We start from the raw sequence: 20,895 nt of genomic DNA, 5'->3' as shown, positions 1-20,895 counted from the left end.
TGGCTACTGCTCTGCCCATGACTGCAAGGAACTGCAGAGAACTTTGGAGAGCAGAGAACATCAGAGAAACAAGCCTCCACTCCATGGACTCTCCCTACACTTCCCCTCCCTCGGAAAAGCAGGCCATGTACACAAAGAACCTCATAACCTGGACATTCTTGCTGCAAATCCGCTCCCACATTGGCAGAGAGATACAAAAGCCTTAAAGGTGTACCTGATGTACCACCAGGCTGAAGAATGACTTCCTGTCTGTGGTTATAAGCCAAATGAATGATAAAATGGACTCGGCCTCACAATGTAACTTGATGTGACCCTGCACCATATGTCTATCTGCACTGCACTTTCTCTGCAGCATAATGCTTTGTTACAGTTATTTTTCTGTTGTATATCAGCTCAATGTACTGTTGTAATGGATCGATCTTTGTGGATGGTACATCAGGCAAGATTTTCACTGTAGCTCAGTACGTGATGATAATAAACAAATTCCCCATTTTAACTGTGTGGAAATATTAGATAGACTGAGCTTCTGCTCCGGAACCACAGAAGGAAACTGAACTGTTGTCATTTCTGTGGAAAGCAAATATATGGAAAATGCTTCAATCTCACTTTACGATCTGCAGTAACTGGGATCAGGTGACCGGTGGTGGGTCGCCCATATCAATATCAGAATCAGGTTTAGTAGCACCGGAATATGCCATGAAATTCGTTGTCTCTGCGGTAGCAGTAGAACCTAATTCTTAACAAAAGATTTTAACAATTGTGATTTTAAATAAGTATATATAGTACAAAAATAGAAAAAATAAAAATGTAATAAAGTATTCTAATTGTGTAAAAGTAATAAACTATTTTGATTGTGTGGAACTATTTGTTCCGGATCCACTGCATTGTCTGAAGGGGACAAAGGTGAAGCTACACGTACACGTCGAGCAGTGACCCACAAATGCTGCAGATCTGCAGAAAAAAGTGAACAGGAAACGGGATCAGGTGACGGGTGGAGGGACTCCCTCCTGAACCGGTGACTCTGCTCCTCACCCCTCACACACTGCCCGACCCATCCGCCGCATTCCCCACATTATTCCATATTTACTCCAGATACATGTCTACTTTTCCACACCATATCTACACCGATCCCTTTCCCTCCACCCCCAGGTCACAGAGTCACGGGCTTGATTCCCATCCCCTTTTTTAGAGACTGGGATCCCTGATTCAAACGGTAAAGATGCTTTGCATTTCGATGTGTTCACCTCTCAGTCCTCGATTCTCCAAATGACATTTAGAGTTATCACATTTGATCTTTCTTCAGGTTATGACCCCACCTCTCCAGGGATCAGTCAGGTGAATCTTCATTGCACTCTCTATAACAAATACTCTCTAACCTCTTTGTTCATCCTCTATGAAATTAATTTCCATCTTCTGCAGCCCCGTGTTGCCCCAACCACTCACCTCCCACCCCTGTCACTATTTCCACCTTCCCACCTCCCCCCTCACCTGGATCCACCACTCACTCCCCAGCTCTTGCCCCATCCCCACCCCTCACCTCTTTTCTGACTATTTCCCGTCCACTCTCAGTCCAGACGGAGGGTCTCGGCCCGAAATGTTGAAGATCCATTTCCCTCCACAGATGCTGTCCGACCCATTGAGTTCCTCCGGCAGTTTGTTATTTGGTCTGAAAAACCCGTGTTAGTATGGGGAGCGGGATTTTACACCATATTGCAGGGTTAGGGTTAGGGTTAATGTACTTTTCGGTGAGACAAGAACATTAATCACGGGTTTCATCACTGAATCCAGTGTTGTGGGATGTAAAGTCCCCTGTTATGTGTCTGGCTGTACCGTGTTGTTGGTGGAGTGGGTAGCGTGGTGTTTGTCTCGATTCGGGTCTCAACACCAGAATTGCCAGTGGGGTCCACACACAGTGTATTAGTCAACAGAAAACCTCCCGTCCCTGCAGTCTTTGACTCCTGGTAAACTCAACACCCTGACAATGTAGATCATAGATACACCTTCCTCTCAGAGTCAGGGGATCACTCAGACAGCTAATCGCTGTGAGGAATTATATTTATTGATCATTAAAGTTCACGCAGATTCGTTTGGACGGATTTGATGTGGAGTTCGGGGTGTCCCAGTGAAAGGGCCGGACGGCCGAATTCTCTCTGTTGTCCAATCATCGTTCCAGGTGAGGCGACACTTCACCTGTGAATCTTCCGGGGTCGCCTATTGTGTCGGCTGCTCCCGATGCGGCCGCCTCCACACTAGTGATACCGGCTCCTCCGTAGTTGTATCGGGTAGGAATGTTTTTAACGGGTGTCGATATTTTTCTACCCTTTTGTGCGGGAGGGGTGGGTTTTGGAGGTTGATGATCGGGATGCCGTCTTTTTGATGCGGAGGGGGGAGGGAGTTTTTTTTTTCTCTCTGAACGATGTTCATGCTTTCTTTGTTTCGTGGTTCTCTGGAGAAGAAAAAATGGCATTATTTATGAATACCTGTTTTGATAATAAATTAACTTTTGAACTATACACTCCGAGCGGGACTTCCCGGTGTCCAAACATTTCAATTCCGATTCCCATTCCCGTTCCGACGTGTCATCCCATCCCTTGCCAAGATGAGGCCACCCTCAGGGTGCAGGATCAGCAACTTATATTCCGTCTGGGTGCCCCCACCCAACCTGATGGTATGAATATCGATTTCCCCTTCCGGTGAACAAATTTACCTCACACCCCTCCCTCCCACTCCCTCTCATCCTCTCTGTCTTTGTGTGTCCTCTCACCTGCTTATCACTTCACTCTGGGTCCACTGCTCCATCCCTTTCTCAATATATTGAAGTGTACCTGTGAGTGTCGATACTCAAAATATCCTCACACGTCAGGTGTTACATGGTTCGACCTTTATACATGCTCTTTAGTGTTTAAATATATAAAAAGTTAAAGAAGCTTGAATCTTTACATAAATTATTATCGCAACTATACGAATAGAAAATATTGTATTTTGGAAGTGACAAATGTTAACGGGAGGAGAGCAACCATCTGGGAGATTTGGAAATGCATTTCATCTCGTTCATTGCCTCACTAAAGTACTCTTTTTCCTATCAACACAAAGAGAAAAAGAGCCTCTTTTCAATCAACTGCAGTTGGTGGAGCGAGGCCAAGGATTTAATCAGCCACTAATTATATGAAATGACGTAAAACTAGCTTGTAGCCTAGAATTTTTTTTTCCATTTGGCTTCCAAAACAAAACTAAATTTATCCAGGTGTAGAAGAGGATTTTGGATGATTACCTTGAATATTTCATCAAAATCAGGCCGAAGATGAGCGAGCAGTGAATTTTTCTTTCATTATTTTCGACGCTTAAACGTAGGTTTCGATGTTCATTCCGTGCTTAATATAGCTCCTTCCTGGTATCCAATGGTACAAATTGGAAAGAGCGGAAGAATGCTCACATTTGTGTACAGGTATTTCCCAGCTTCCTTGGACAACGGGTCGAGTGAGAAGGAATTTCACAAATACCTAAATTAAAAACAGTCACAGCTCCAGGATTTCACCAAAAACGATCAAATATCCTAATGTTATGAGTGGTATTTTTCCCCACCAGCCAACACCCCCGCTTCCGTAAAATTCCCTCTATTTAATATCCGGGGTTGTTAAATTCCGTGCTTGTTTATTTTGACTTTTTTACAGAGGTGTCGGAGCGGCGCTCCGGTGAGCTCTGGTAGCACTGCACCCCTGAATGTATGAGACAGTACAGTGTTAAATGCAAAACCCTGAACAGTGTCGATGATCAGAGGGATCTTAGACTCCAAGTTCATCGCTCCCTGAAAGAGACTGCACAGATTGATCGGGTGGTTAAGAAGGCAAATGGCATGGTTGTCTTTATTAGTTGAAGGACTGAGTTCAAAACTCATGAAGTTGTGTTGCAGCTTTGAAAAACTAGTTAGATCACATCTGGAGTGTTTCATACAGTTCTGGTCGCCCCCATTCTCGGAAGGATCTCGGGGCTTTGGAGAGGGCGCAGAAGAGGTTTACCAGGACACTGCCTGGATTAGAGAGCATGAGCTATAACGGGAGGCAGGACAAACTTGTGTTGTTTTCTCCAGAGCGGCACAGGCTGGGGTGAGACTGGATGGACGTTGATCAGATTACGAGAGGAATAGATAGAGTGGACAGAGGGTATGTTTTTTCCTGGGGGTTTGAAATGTCTGACACATTTAAGGTGAGAGGAGATGTGAGGCGCATCTGTTTATTTCCACAGAATGCTGGGAAGCTGGAGTCTATGCCTGGGGTGTTATACCCCACCGGTCACGTGATCCCATTTGCCCCTCCCATTTAACCGCAGATGTAACGATCTCTTTGTGCATGTTCACAATCTCCAGGTGGGTGGTCACGCATCCTCCATGTTGTTTTGGGAAATCTGATGTCGGCCACTGAGTCCCGTTAACTTCCCCCGAACTCGCCTCGCTTCCTGAGGCTCCTCACATTTGTCCTGGAGCTTTATGGCGGTTGTGTCTTCTCCCGGACTGGGGTGGGTGAGAAAGGAGAACGTCCCAGGTTGTGGGGATCTTTGATTTCACTGCCTGCTTTACCGATGGACTGGGAAGTCTAGGGGGGAGAGTGGTTTCTGTGATGTGCTGATCTGGATCTAAAGGTCTTACCAGTTCCTCGCAGTCACGGGCAGAGTAGTTACCATGCAAAGCGTGAAGTGTCCGGATGGGAAACTTTCTATGGTGTGTTGATAAAAATCTGGTGAGGGTCAAAGTATATATGGCAAAGTTCTTGTTGTTTTTGCTAATTCTGACATTCTAGAATTTTTTTGTACAGTAGTATGTACTATTCATTCAGTACCTATGTGTTGCTGGAGGACCATCAGTGATTGTCCTTGATCCCTTCTCCCACCTGGTTCCATCTTCTCATCTTGTTCAACCTCTGTCCAGTCTCCTCACACCCCCCCCCCCCAACCCCGCTTCAGTGATTTACATCAACCATCTGGGTCATCCTCAGTCCGCCTTGTATCTCACCTCCTCAATGTTATATATCAGCAAACTTTCCTCCAACCCTTGTCTTCATTGTGACGTGTTCTTTTGTACCTTTGGCCTCGCTGAGTCATTTCCAGGATCGGTTATTGTTAGCTGGAATGCTGAAGGGTCATCAGGTACCAGTTCTGTTGTGCATTGGTGTGGAGGTGCTAGTTTATGAACAGTGACGGGCTGACACACTGCAGCATTTTACTGGCAGCAAAGAGTACTGGGAGAGTTGGTGCTTGGGCTCTAATCCTGTGATCGGCATTCCAGGCAAATGGAACTGTTGGTGGTTTGGCTTTGACTTTGGTTAGTGCTTCTACAGCTGGACATTGGTTGTGGTGAAATCCTAGATTGCACTACCCAGTATGAGATGTGGGGACGATGCGTGAGACTCTCAGGGTCGGTGAGTGGCAGATTCAGCTGTGTGAGTCTGTGAGGTTGGGTCCTGGGAGATCACGGTTTTTGATCCAGGTAAAGTGGACCCAGGGATTGAGCTGTTTGGGCTTGTGAGGTGTTGATCGGGTATTTCTGGTTTGGGATCAGATGTTTGTTTCTGGAGTTCCTTTGGAAGCAATGACTGCCAATCTGAGGAGAGGATGAGTTCCCATTCCATCCTCACAGGGAGAGGCTGTGAATAAATGGGCTGTTCCGTGTTTACAACAGTAGAAATAGACCCTGAGTTTGGTGTTCAAACTGTGTTTGGAAATCCCCCCCCCCCCCCCCACTGTCACACAGTGGAAATCAGGCAGCTGTGCTGGAGATCTGCACTAAAAACTGAAAATGTTTGAAGTCATTCTGATGAAATGTTATTAATTGAATTGTATTGTAAGCTGTTCCTTACCTGCTGAGTGTTTCTGGTAATTCCAGTTTCTTTTTATTTCTAGGTTTATATTTCATGAAATGGACCTGTTTTAACCTGGAAATGAAAATGGCTGTGATAGTTTGTAGGCCTCCGTTAGAGTCTCTGCAAGTCTCCCCTCTCCACGCCACCGATGTTGTCCAAGGGAAGGGCATTAGGACCCATACAGCTTGGCACCGGTGTCGTCGCTCATGGACACACACGCAGCCTCAGCCAAGGCTCGAACTAGCAACCTTCAGATCACTAGACCAACACCTTAACCACTTGGCCACACGCCAGCACCTGTGATAGTAGAACAGTAAAGAAAGCACAACATTTCCCTTTAAATTATCCTGGTACCAATTTGTCTGTTATTCCTGGAAATGTGTTCAGTACAGTTGTTGCTAACAAGGTTTACATGAATAATCTCAGGAATGATCGGCGTTATGTATGAGGAGCATTTGATGGTTCTGGACCTGTGGTCAATGGAGTTCAGAGGGACGGTGGGGATGGTGGAGGGATGTATCGTTAAGTAAACTTACCGAATGCTGAAAAGCCTGGATACAGTGGACATGGAGAGGATGTTTCCATTAGACAGAGAGTCTGTGATCTGACAGCACGGTCTCAGAATAAAGATGCTTCCTGTTAAAATTCAGTTGAGAAATTTTTTTTTGCCAAAAGATGTCTGATCTATGGAATTTGTTGCCACAGAGTCTGATTGAGGCTGCCATTTGGGTATATTTATGACAGAGATTAATATATTCATGATTGCTAAGTAGCTTCAGGGTTACAGGAGGAAGGCAGGAATATGGTGTTGGAATAAAAATCAGCCGTGATTGAGTGGTGTGGCAGCCCAGATGGATCGAATCATCTAATTCTGTTCCTTTGTCTTATGTCTTACCATGACTGAATGATGGCTCCTTCTTATCCCATATCATTTTGTGACATATGAGGGACAATAAAAGATTGTTCACTGAGATCATTATATTTGCCTTCAACGTTTAAATTTCAGTGAGTTTTGTTCCTAGTAACATTAAGCAGAAATGTTTGGTCCTCCTTTGTATTGTTAATGTGCTTCATTATCTTTCATGTTAAAGTTAGACCTGCAGTGAGAGATTTATTGGAAGAAAAACCACGACTGAAGACAAGGGAACAGCAACAAGTGAACCAGCCCGAGGACTGAGAGCACCAACTGGAGAGGACCCATCTGACTCAGGGTTTCCATTGATTCAGTCAGGAGAAAGTCTGGTGAGTCTCATTTACTCAAACACTGGTCCTTTAGACATTACGTATCTGCACAAAGGAAGGTAGGAAATAGTTGGGAGTGAGACAGAATGTGCCCAGAAGAACCGGTTATGTCTCTGTCAGAACCAGTTGTGAAGAAGCCCCCCCCCCTAATGTACCCTTTAAACTTTTTGCCCTTCACCCTTAACCCATGTCCTCTGGTTTTTTTTCTCCCCTAGCCTCAGTGGATAAAGCCTGCTTGCATTCACTCTATCTATACCCATCATAATTTTATATACCTCTATGAAGTCTCCGCTCATTCTTCTACACTCCAAGAAATAAAGTCCTAAACTATTCAACCTTTCTCTGTAACTCAGTTTCTCAAGTCCCGGCAACATCCTTGTAAACCTTCTCTGCATTCTTTCAGCCTTATTAGTATCCTTCCTGTAATTCGGTGACCAGAGCTGCACACGATACTCCAAATTCAGCCTCACCAATGCCTTATACAACCTCACCATAACATTCCAATTCTTATACTCAAATGATTCATAAAGGCCAATGTATCGAAAGCTCTCTTTACTACCCTATCTACCCGTGACTCCACTTTTAGGGAATTTTGTATCAGTATTCCTAGATCCCTCTGTTCTACTGCACTCCTCAGTGCCCCACCATTTACCTTATCTGTTCTACATTGGTTTTACCTTCTGAAGTGCAACACCTCACACTGGTCTGTATTAAACTCCATTTGCCATTTTTCAGCCCATTTTTCTAGCTGGTCCAGATCCCTTTGCAAGCTTTGAAAACCTTCCTCACTGTCCACTACACCTCCAATCTTTGTATCATCAGCATCTCTGGCAGGCCGTACCTGGGAATTATTTCCCATAATAATACCTTCACAACAGTCAGCAGTATTAATGGTAGTTGGAAAAGCTTCAACCCATCTACTAAACACATCTATAATAACTAAGCAGTATCTATAGCAATGTACTCTAGGCAATTCAATGAAATCAACTTGTAGACACGAAAAAGTTTCACCCGTCAAGTGAGTTGTACCCGGTGTGCAGGGTACAGGTTACCAACCATTCCCTCCTTTCCCAGATGTGTACAGTTATGTACATAATTGACCAATATTGGTAAAAACTGTGTAGGAACACAAACCTGTCCCACTGGGTGATCCAAAAACCTAGATCGGGGTCTTTCTGGCACCCCATCTGGGACCACAGTTTGCGCTCCTCCACAGAGACGTCCCCCTGAAAAGTACGTACCTCCCGCATGTCTGGCAAACCCGTTCTGCTTGAATCATGGAGGATTGCTTGACGGGAACGCGAGCAGACTACAACTACCAAGGATTGTGCCGCACTTTTCGCTGTCTAATCTGCTAAAGCATTGCCCTTAGTGACCAAGTTAGACATGTGAGTGTGGGCTGTACATTTAATAATAGCCAAAACTCGAGGTAGCTGTAGAGCGGTGAGTAAGTTGTTTACAAAGGTGGCATTACTAATGGGGTGGCCAGAGGAAGTCAGGAATCCCCATGTTCCCAGAGAGCCCCGTAGTCATGTACAATTCCAAACGCATAATGGGAGTCTGTGTAAACGTTCCCACTTTAGTCTGTTGCTGGGATACAGGCACGGGTCAGAGCAAACAGCTCAGCCTTCTGGGCAGAGACAGCTGCTTCAAAAGAGGCCTGCTCAATTACTTCACTGTCCGACACTATCGCATCGTTCTCCTGCTGGATCCACAAAAGAGCTTCCATCCTCATAAAATTGCTTCGGGCTAGAGGGGGATATTGCAGAATGGATGGGAGAGTCTGTCCTTCCTTCACGGTGATCCGGACAGGGGGACAGCTGGGGCGACCGACTTCATGGCCTGAATTTGCTCAGAGATGGGGTACAGCGTCTTGGGATTGGACAATATTAAAAGTGTGTCTCACCAAATGACCCGCCTTCACCTCAGACTCCTTCCAGTATCGGAGTTGGACCGCAGCCAAGTCTTGCCCGTCTCCCTCGGTGCTGGAGGCTTGTTTCAGCAAGGTGTAGGCAATGAACTCTGGGCTCTTTGGCTTGAACCCAGGGCAAACACTAACAGTGGTATGGGGAACCACCAGTTCTGTCTGTCGCCAAAGGAAATCCGGAAATTCGGCCAGTAATGCACTGCCCACTTTTCCTTTAACTTCTCCAATCACCATGACTGGGAAATTCTGTCCCTCGAGGGGTGCATAATATTGACTTTCCTAAGCTTGAGCACCCCGTAATGTCACAGCACAGAGTCACGTGGGAGTCGACCACTGGCAGAAGGGGTTCAAACGCAGTGGAGTCCAGATTAAGTGCCCACCACTGGGGGGTCGGAAATTGGGGAGCTATCAGTTGTTCACCTGTCACAGGGTGACACCATTGCCTGTGCAGAGAATCTCAACTTCCAACAGACAGAGCAAGTCTCTCCCTGCTGGATTACACCCCCGACTGCGGGGTGCTGACTGTAAATGAAACCTCACGCTGGTTCCCGTGGAATTCCACCTCCAGTGGCTGGTTATGTGAATACGTACGTTCCGTGCCTTCGAACCCAGACAGAGTGAATGTTGCGTCTGATAACTGCAATCCCTTTTCCGATACTGTTTCCCAATTGAGAGTGGTTGTAGTTGCCCCCATATCAATCATAAATGGAACTGGAATAGCAGCAACTGTCAATATTACATTGGGCTCTTCCTGAGGGGTGGTACTCATGGTAGGAAGCATCCTTGCTTGTCAATTTCTAAACGGGTTGTTGTCCCCACCTGTCCCTTGGTAGGTTGTTGTTCCCATTTCTGATCCGCAGATATAGCCCGCTCGCATCCTTCTTCCCACTGAACATATTCACCTTTAATATTCTTTTCATATCTTTTTATTATTATTATTCAAAAATAGCACAAGTGCATCGAAGTAACAACACTTACAATGCCTCATAAAAGAGGAAATTATCTTGAGGATTGAAAATTTTGTGAATTAAACAAAAAAGAAAAGTGAGGGGAAAAAAGAAGAAACCCATTGGAGGTACAACCCCAGAGCCATGCGTCATACAAAAAGCTTCTAAAAATAAACATCAAACTGCCAAAAAGAGAGAAAAGACGTATAAACAAAATTTACATTTAGATTGTGGAGGAAATCTATCAGTTAACTGAAATGATAATAACGAGCAGATGAGCCCCATCTCTTCTCAAAATCAAATAAAGGTACAAAGGTACAAAAATTATGTACCTCCCACATGTCCGGCAAACCTGTTCTGCTTTAGTCATGGAGGGTTGCTTGAAGGGAATGATGGATACCATGGATATTTTGAGGAATTATTCCAAAAAGCATAGTCAATTTATTAGGTTGTAAATTGATTCTGTGCTTTAGAAATTGTCGAAAAGACTGACTTCCAAAACTGTTTTAATATAGAACATGACCAGAACATATGTGTCAGTGTGGCTATCTCATTTTTACATCTATCACAATACTTGTCAGCATTGGGAAATATTTTCGCAAGTCTCTCCTTCGTCAAATGGTAATAATGTACAATTTTAAATTGAATCAGTGAATGACGAGCACAGATCGAAGAAGAGTTAACCAGCTTCAGAATCCATGTCCAATCCTCCCATATAAAAGGGAAATTGAGTTCCTTCTCCCAATTCTGTTTAATCTTAAGTTAAGGATGCTTTTCCCTTTGTAATAATAAATTATAAATTCTTCCAATAGAACCTTTCTACGAGAGGTTCATATTCATAATAGTATCTAACAAATCAGCCTCCAATATGTAAGGAAAATTACTTAAATATTTTTGTAAAAAAATGTCTAACTTGAAGATATTGTAAAAAATGTGAATATAAGAGAGAATACTTATCGACAAATTGTTCAAAAGACAACTATCTGCCTTCTTTAAATAAATCCAAAAAAGAATTAATACCTTTATTTTTCCAAAGTAAAAAAAAATTAGAACACTCCAAAAAGGTTTAAAAAAGTAATTATGATCAATTATACTACAAAGTTTAACTTTTTTAAGATTAAAAAAATTGCGGAACTGGATCCAAATTTATAAAGAGTGCTTAACCACAGGATATAGGTTTAAATTAGCAACTTTAGATAATTGTATAGGTAGAGTAACTCCTAATAACGAAGTTAAATAAAACTGTTTCACAGCTCTCAGTTCCTGGTCTACCCAGATTGGCTGTTCATTCCTATCAACTCAATATAACCAGAAGGACATACGCTGCGTTAACAGCCCAATAATACATTCATAGATTAGGCAAAGTGAGACCACCATCCTTTTTCAACTTTTGCAAATGACATTTTCCAATTCTTGGTCTTTTATTATCCCAAATAAAAGATAGAATAATAGAATCAATCTGATCAAAAAACTTCTTAGTAAACAATAACAGGAATATTTTGAAATAAATATAAAAATTTTGTTGGGCGGAAGCAGACATTTTGCTTGCTTCTTCTGGAATAATCCCAAAAATTACTGTAAGTGGATTAGGTTGAACATCCACATCGATAACTTTAGATAATATTCCAAACACATCCCTCCAAAAATTGTTTAAACTTACACATGACCAAAACATATGAGTTAGAGTAGCCACTTCTGCATTACATATGTCACAAATAGGGCTTATATTAGAAAAAAGATGCGCCAATTTATCTTTGGACATATGGGCCCTGTGTACTATCTTAAACTGAATTTAGATATGGCGTGTGCAGGTAGGTGAATTATTGACTAAATAATAAATTTTACTCCACTGATTATCTGAAAGTGAATGTTGAAGTTGTACTTCCCAGGTGCGTTGAACCCTATCATTAGGCGACATGCCAGCATTCATTAACTGTTTATAAAGGATTGCTATTAATTGTTTTTGAAAAGGTTTAAACTGAAAAATAGCATAAGCCAAATTTAAAGAGCAGGCCGAGGGGTAAATTGGTAAAAAAATCACGTAAAAAATTCCCAACCTGTAAATATCTGAAAAATGTGTATTAGAGATATCATATTTGTCCATTAACTGTGAAAAAGACATTAAACAGTCTTGTAAAAACAAATCTAAAAAAGTCCACTAAAGGAGGAAAATTGGCTTTATAAAGATCCTGATAGTTTTTAGTAATTATTATGCCTAAATATCTAAAAGAATCCATAACTTTAAAAGGAATATTATCATATATAGAGACAGATTCATTTAAAGGAAGTAATTCACTTTTACTAAAATTTATTTTATATCCTGAAAGGTCTCCAAATTTGTCATATAATTTTAGCAAAGCAGGAATAGATTATTCAGGCTTGGATAAATCAATAAATCATCAGTGTAAAGAGAGATCTTGTGCATGGTCTCATTCACAAAAATCCCATGAATATTTTCAGCTTCACAAAGAGCAATAGCAAGGGGCTCTAATCTTAAGTTACACAACAAAGGACGTAATGGACAACCTTGGTTTGTCCCCCATCATAGCTGCAAAAAGGAGACCTACAGTTATTAGTGACAACAGTAGCAATAGGAGCTTTATATATCATTTTAATCCAATTATTAAAATTAATACCAAAACCAAATTTTTCTAAAGTATTAAATAAATATTTCCATTCGATTCAATCAAATGCTTTTTCAGCATCCAAAGATATAAGGCATTGTGGAGTTTTAGAAGAAGGTGAATATATAATGTTAAATAATCTCTGAACATTTGAGAAAGAATAATGACCCTTTATAAAGCCTGTTTGATCTTTAAAAATGATTTTACCCAAAATACTCTCCAACAGATTGGCCATTATCTTTAAGTGATTCTTAGCTTCGACATTCAATAATGAAATAGGTCTGTATGAGGCACAATCAGAAGGATCTTTATCCTTTTTGACAATTAAAGAAACAGAAGCTTCATAAAAAGTAGAGGGTAAATCACTTTTCACTAAAGATTCTTTAAACATCTCCAACATATATAGAGGAAGCAATTTTCTGAATTTTTTATAAAATGCTACAGGATAACCAGCAAGTCCCAGGGCCTTCACAGATTGCATTGAGAAAATAGCTTTATGAATTTTGGATTCAGTAATTTTTGCATGCAGAGTTTTTTGATCCTCAACAGAAATTTTAGGAAAAGCAATCGTTCATAAAAAAAAAAACACATTCATTTCAGAAGAGTCTACTGGACATTGAGATTTATAAAGTTCAGTATAAAAGTCTTGAAAAATCTTATTAATTTCTTCATAATCCCGAGCCAGGGTACCATCTTTTCTACGAATTTTCAAAATTTGCCTCTTGGCTCCAGCTGATTTTAATTGAGCTGCAAGTAGTTTATTATTTTTACCTCCAAACATATAAAATTGGGTCTTTAACTTAAGTAGATAACCTTCAATTGAATGAGTTAATAATAGGTTATATTATGATTGAAGTTCCACCCTTTTTTTAAATGTCAATATTAGGGGAAGTCACATAGATGTTATCTAAATCTTTAATTTGTTTTGAAATTTTATCTAATTTTGCTTTAGTCTGTTTTTTAAGTTTAGTTGAATAAGAAATAATCTGACCACATAAAAATGCTTTGAATGTATCCAATATAATTAATTTAGACATACCTCCTATATCATTAAAAAGTAAAAAATTCTTTTATCTGGCTTTCGATAAAACTGATAAAGTCAGAGCTTTGCAATAAAGTCTGAGACATGTGCCATGGTGGACGGCCAAAAATGTCATCGTCAAATTCAAAGGACAAACTCAGGCGCTTGATCAGGTATAGCAATAGCGTCATATTCACAGTTTTTAACATTAGGCAAAAGACAGGGATCAACTATAATATAATCAATCCTTGAATATATTTTATAAACATGGAAAGAAAAAGAATATTCTCTGTTATCAGGGTGTAAATGCCTCCATAATTCGATCAACCCAAAATTGGTCTAAAAAGAGTTAATAACTGACGCAAAATGATTTGTAAGTTGTTGATTAGTTGAGCTCTTATCAATCATAGGATTTAAGCAACAGTTAAAATCCCCACCTATTAACAACATATACTCATTTAAATCTGGCAGTAAAGCAAATATTTTTTTTTGAAAAGCAGGATCTCTAAATTAGGAACATACAAATTAACCAAAACAACCTTTCTATTACAAATCACTCCTTTAACAATTAAAAATCTACCATTAGAATCTGACTCAATATCCTCTTGAGTAAATATATTAGATTTAATAAAGATAGACTCACCCTTAGTTTTGCTCTGAGAAGTAGCATGGAGTTGTTTTCCATTCCACCAGTGAAAAAATCTATTCTGATCTCCTGCCTTGATATGCGTCTCCTGAGCAAAAATTATATCATGTTGGAATCGATTAATAATTTGAAGTCTTTTTTGTTTAATAGGATAATTCCAACCACGTATATTCCAAATTATTACATTAATCCATTTAACTGCCATACTATAATTTTATTCTAATTTACTTTATACATGCGCAGAACACATACCAATACGGGATTATCAAAGATGGCAGTGATGAAGAATAAATCATATAGAAAACACGCATGCTCTGGAACCACCCAATGGGAAAAAACTCCTAACTCTAAACCCACACACCCTCCCAAAAGCCTGAAAAAACGGCAAGTGAACTAAGATAGATGCGAAGACATGGGCCACTCTGTTGGTCTCGTCTCTGCCTCCCCCCAGCCAGTACATAAACTAAATAAAATGACCTTGCAAGAAAGACAGTAAAGTCTCAACAAAGAAGAGTGTTTACACTCCATCATGTGTTAAACAGAAAAAGAACCAAAATAATATAATCTCTTGGAGAGAAAAACCAGCCCCATCTTAAGTTTAGCTTTAAATCCCTAAGAAAACTTTAAATTCAGTTATAGGGCACTATAATAAAACAGATAAAAAAAAGTTAATAGTATACTTAACTGAACTAAATTGATGAAAATATTAATTAGTAAAATCATAGTAACTTAACCCTACCAGATAAATATATAAAAAGAAACCCTGTTGGTAGAAAAAAAACTACCAGTTAGTAATTTAAGAAACAACAATAAAATCAAACCAAATATTAGATAAAAGGAACAAATCCTTTTATCCTCTTTTCTCAGTCAAATATGTAATTAACCATTTAAACATCAAACTTGATCCGTAAATCTTCTTTCCAAAAAAAAATCCAATAGGATGTAATGATGAACAGGCTTTCTTTTCTTCTTTTATTAATCTGTCAATGAAATATCCAAATAGCCTTCATATATCTTCTTTTCGTAGTGTGAGTAATATACAGATAATCAAACAGCTTTTCAGATAGTTCATTCAGTAGTAACGTCAGTGGCGGTGACAGGTATAGCCTGGACAAAATCCAGCTCGACTTTTGAGTCAAAGAAAGTACATGGGGAAGAATTAGGAGGAAAAACTTTCATTCTTGTCATGTAACTCAAAGAGGGAAATCTTTTCTTATCATATGCTTGTTTCATTACCAAAGCAAATCTTGCTCTTTGTTCCATTACTTCTTTTGGATAATCTTCATAAAAACGGAGCTCAGACTCATTGAATCTGAAAACTCTGTTTTCTTGCCTGTCGCATTATTTGATCTTTAATTTTAAAGTGATGAAAACAAGCCAAAATAAATCTGGTCCGGTTGAGTCTTTAAATTTCGAAGTGGACAGCCTGTGTGCTCTTTCAATAGCAGGTAGCTGTGATGAAATAGTCAGAAATAGATCATGAAAGAGCTTACCAAAGTAAACCATTAAGTCTCCATTTTCAGCTCCTTACTGCAATCCAACGATTTGTATGTTGTTTCTGCGTGACTTAGTTTCCAAATCAATAATCTTATTAACGATATTTTTCCAAACGGGTTGTAGTTGCAGACAGTTTTTGCTTAGTTGACTTCAATTCCTCTTCATGATTAGTAACTTGAGTTTCCATATCTTTAAGGTTTCCCAGAAATAAGTTCATTTCATTATATTCTTTTCCAGTTGATCTTTAATTGCTTTATTCTGATCTTGAATTGATTTCATTGTCGGAACGATATCTTCAGCCCATGATGGCATTTCATCAGATCTTTCCTTCGGCGTCTTTCCTTTTTCATTACCTTTGTCAGTAGGTTCATGCAGATTCTTCCCACTTCTCGTAGACATAGTGTTACGTAACCCCGTAACCAGGTAACTTAGCAGCAAAGATAGATGGATCAGCTGAGTCGGATGCTAATATTTTCAAACGTTTTATTCAAAAAGGGCACAAACGTATGGTTAATACAAAACATTCAGATCATATACATCATCAAAACTCAATCTAAACACCGGTGTAACCATAATCAATCAGAAATAAGCTCTACAGTTGTCTAGGGGGTAATACTGAGTCCAATTGAAATATAAAGAGTTACTCAGAAGTTTGCAGGCTTTTCCCTTTTGGGAACCGCTAGGGTTTTTCACGTTGTAGAGAGAGAGAGAGATGATTTAGAAAAGATAAGCACTTGCCCGTCGTCTTGGCAGAGCAAATCCTTGGAATCAGGGGAGCAGACTTCCCCGTTGTTAGTTAAAAACAGTCTTTCCTTGGTTCTAGCCACAGATTCGAAATTCGGAATCTAACGCACGTGGCTTCCTTCAAAATGCCTTCCCGCTCCCACGGGAATCGATATCGTGCTTCCTTGGTGTCTCCTGGGTGCGTCTGAGGGTTCCCCCCCTCAGACCCTCCTTTATACTTCTTCACGGGATCGCAGGTGTCAATCAAGTTGCAGGTAATGCGATCTCTCTCTCAACCAGCCCACTTTGCCCGAGGGCTTTTCACGTGGTCTCCATGAGACAATAGTCAATGTCACCTTTATTCTGCTTCTTGGGAGAACGTGGTCTCTCTCTCTCTCTCCCATTTTCCTGTGTCTATTCAGCACGTCTCTTCCTCTTTTGGGTCAGCTGACCCCCCCTTGACTAGGGTTCTTGAGATTCTCACAAAGGAGGGGGCCGACGGCATAACACCTCCCCCCATAACGGGTTTTTAACCAGCGGTTAAAAACAGGTTGGTACAGGATTTTTTTTTTGAATCTACATACCACACAAGCTTTTCTCTTCAGAGTACTACTGTTATACATTCAAGTCAGTATCTAAACAGGTAACAAGTACAGTGCCCCTTTTCTTTAATACCTTAACCTCACGTGCCATGCTAACGCCTGGTAGCATCAGACTTCAGCTCAATGAGTCTTAGCTTACATACATCTACAAAGGTTCATGCAAAATACTAATTTTTAGGTTACTTTCAAACTTAACAGTCAAACTTCCAGGGGTGTTGTCTTTATTATTCACATACTTTGTCAAAATCCCTTAAAACCGGCTTCCACTATTTAAAAATCGCGTCCCCATTAACCCTGGCCTCTTTTCCGGTTAATTCCCTCGTGGTGATCTTGGGCACCCTGGCGAAATAGGCTTTCGCCCGCTCCTTTCATAGGAGTTATTTTATCAACAATGTGTTCCAGTTTAAACTCTTTGTTCAAACTGCATTTCAAATTCTGCCTTTTCACACCACACTTTGGAATAACAATAGCGTGTGGGGCCCCTTTACCTTCCAACTCAACCTGTAATTGATTCACAGGCTTTGTGGTACCAAGCCATTGTCTCTGTAGCCTGGTCGCTGCTTCTGATATCAGTCCAGCCTTTAAATTTTCTTCATTCAATTTGGGAACTACACATTCCCCTTTTCCTTCAATATTAATATTCACCTCACCAACTTGTAACCCACCTTCGAGCATAAACACCTGGGAACTCGCACTTCCCAAGGGTAACCCTTTTTTTCCCGAACCAAGTCTATCTGATCCAAAAGGACGGCTGTCTCGTCCAGCTGAGTCAAGTACCTCCACTTTTTTCTGAGCTTCGTGACTAGGTTCAGCACCACGTGCATCCCCGTCTTGGACACACTCAAGCGGGACATTGGCCTCTTCCAGGCTTTCAACACCCGTACCTTTTTCAAATTCTAACGTCCCCCGATCCTTCCAGCTACTCTCCAGGCAGCCCCCCATTGGGGAAGGCGCAACCCTGCGGGCTGACACAACCTCCTCGGCCATTTCAGCTGACTTCTCCACAGCAAGGATACCCTTCCTCTCTAAGACTGCCCTCATTTCACTCTCGGGACCATCAAGAACATCTTTAGAACTCTCAACTTCTCCAAACAATTCTGCCAAACCAGACAGATCAACCACGTCCAACTCTGGACGTTTTAACAGCTTTATCCGTTTCTCATCTTTATTTCCTACCTCTAGGACCTTTCTCTTCACTAAGCGGGGGGGCTATCTCCTTTCACTTTACTCCTTTCTGTTTTACCACCCTCTGAACCCTCGTGGTATAGGGTCGGTAAAAACGTCATGGCCAATTCACTACTGGCCCAATTTAAACTGCTCTGGTTCTCAGCTGCTTTTCTCGACAGGCTGCGAGTGACCGCGCATGCGCGATAGCTCGGGGACTCCATGAGTGGGGCCTCAACTATCAGGGCGGTTCCCATCTTCCCACCCGCGAGGTCATTACCCAAAAGGAGGTCCACACCCTCCCCCGGTAACTCCGGCAGGACTCCTAGTTCCACAGGTCCCGACACCAACTCGCAATCGAGAAGGACCCTATGCAAAGGCACGACCTCGGTCCGGTTCCCTATGCCTCTCAGGGCTACCTCCCCCGTGCGAGGTCCGAATTTTAACACATTACGGCTAATTAACAATAGTTCTGCCCCCGTGTCTCTCCAAATTCGTACGGGAATTGGGGGGTCCCCTTCCCTCAAAGACACGGTTCCTTCGGAACTAAATGTCTCCCGCCCCTCCGGTACTCCATCACCTGGGGCCCTCTTGTCCATTTCCTGATTACCACTGCACGCCCGATAGGGATCGCTGCTCTCTCCCTCTCTGGCTCCTTTCTCGGAGCAAAGCAGTTCGATGCGATATGACCCACCTTCCCACAATTAAAGCAGGTTAAACCAGAGGGTCTCCAGGTTTCCTGTCTGTTATCCTCACTTTTTCTGCTAGCTCCCGGCGGGATCTCCGCCTCAGCCGGCGGGCTTTCCCTACCATTCTGACGGTCTCTCGGGTAACTTTTTGGCGAGGAAAACTTTGTCTTGTGGGTTAGGGCATATTCATCTGTGACCCTAGCCATCTCCGAGCTGGACTGATTCGTCCTCTCATTTAAATACATTCGGATCTCTTCCAGAACGCAACCTTTAAATTCCTCAATCAAAAATAACTCCCTGAGACGCCCATAGTTCTCGGCCACCTTTTCAGCTGTGCACCAACGGTCCAAGAGCACACCCTTCTCATGGGCTAGCTCGGTATATGTTTGATTCCACCCTTTTCTTAAATTTCGGAACCTTTGTCTATACGCCTCAGGTACTAACTCGTAACCTCGGAGAATGGCCTCCTTTACTTGATCATAATTCCCGTCCCTTTCTGGGGGCAGCGCGGCATATACCCGCTGTGCTTTCCCTCGTAACACACTTTGTAACAACGCCACCCACTGCTCTCTGGGCCACTTCTGATTCACTGCCACCTTTTCAAAAATCAAGAAATAACTATCAACATCCGTCTCCTCGAACGGGGGGACCAACCTCAACGCCCGACTAACATCAAACCCCTCCTCTCTCTCTTCCCCTTGAGCTCTTCGCTCCTGCCTTCGCCTGTTCAGCTCCAATTCATGGTTCCTTTGTCTCTCTTTCTCTTCTGCTTCTAGCTGCTTTAGTTTGAACACATGCTCTCTTTCCGCAGCCTTTTCAGCTCTCTCTGCATCCTTTTCCCTCGCAGCTCTCTCCGCAGCCTTCTCAGCTGCTTCTACTTCTAGCTGCTTTACTTTAAGCTCATGGGCCAGCCTTGCTTTCTCCAACTCTGCCTGATCTGTCCCACTCGCTAATCTCCTTTCGGGAATATTTTCCAAATCCTCAGCTGCAAACACCTTCTTCCCAACGTAATGCTGTTGTATGACCCTTCGCACTTCCTGCTTTTTCATTGCTGGCTTCACCGCTGTGAGGTCTAACGCCTGCGCCAAATTTACCAAGTCTGATTTTGTAGCCTTCCCTAGCGCCTCTACCGTCGGGTTTCTCATAAATTCATCCACATCCATCTTTGCTGGTTTCCCGTCTGGCTACCTGCGTAACCAGATTTAAGTTTGGACTTACAGCCCGATTCACTGACCCTCCCGTTTCGTTTCAGATCCCGGACGAGCCCCCACTTGTTACGTAACCCCGTAACCAGGTAACTTACCAGCAAAGATAGATGGATCAGCTGAGTCGGATGCTACTATTTTCAAACGTTTTATTCGAAAAGGGCACAAACGTATGGTTAATACAAAACATTCAGATCATATACATCGTCAAACTCAATCTAAAACACCGGTGTAACCATGATCAATCAGAAATAAGCTCTACAGTTGTCTAGGGGTTAATACAGAGTCCAATTGAAATATAAAGTGTCACTCAGAAGTTTGCAGGCTTTTCCCATTTGGGGACCGCTGGGGTATTCACGTTGTAGAGAGAAAGAGATGATTTGGAAAAGATTTGCCCGTCGTCTTGGCAGAGCAAATCCTTGGAATCAGGGGAGCAGACTTCCCCGTTGTTAGCTAAAAGCAGTCTTTCGTTGGTTCTAGCCACAGATTCAAAAGTTGGAATCTAACGCACGTGGCTTTCTTCAGAATGGCTTCCCGCTCCCACGGGAATCGATATCGTGCTTCCTTCGTCTCCTGGGTGCGTCTGAGGGTTTACCCCCCTCAGACCCGCCTTTATACTTCTTCACGGGATCGCAGGTGTCAATCAGGTTGCAGGTGATGCGATCTCTCTCTCAACCAGACCACTTTGCCCGAGGGCTTTTCACGTGGTCTCCATGAGACAATAGTCAAGGTCACCTTTATTCTGCTTCTTGGGAG

General features: G+C 42.1%; 1 protein-coding gene across 1 annotated transcript in view; it reads left to right on the top strand.

The window, feature by feature from the left end:
• The window catches only part of LOC140724381 (uncharacterized), a 34,043-nt gene extending 26,965 nt beyond the window's left edge, over window positions 1-7,078 (top strand). Inside the window, exon 3 of the transcript XR_012098115.1 lies at window positions 6,944-7,078. The gene's annotated coding sequence lies outside the window, so the exon portion shown is untranslated. The remainder of the gene's footprint in view (window positions 1-6,943) is intronic.
• Window positions 7,079-20,895: the final 13,817 nt, after the last annotated feature.

This window comes from Hemitrygon akajei, unplaced genomic scaffold, assembly GCF_048418815.1.
Source record: "Hemitrygon akajei unplaced genomic scaffold, sHemAka1.3 Scf000199, whole genome shotgun sequence".
Lineage (NCBI taxonomy): Eukaryota > Metazoa > Chordata > Chondrichthyes > Myliobatiformes > Dasyatidae > Hemitrygon > Hemitrygon akajei.
The sequence above is the reverse complement of the archived record's forward strand: the minus strand, read 5'-3'. Positions and strand labels throughout refer to the sequence as shown.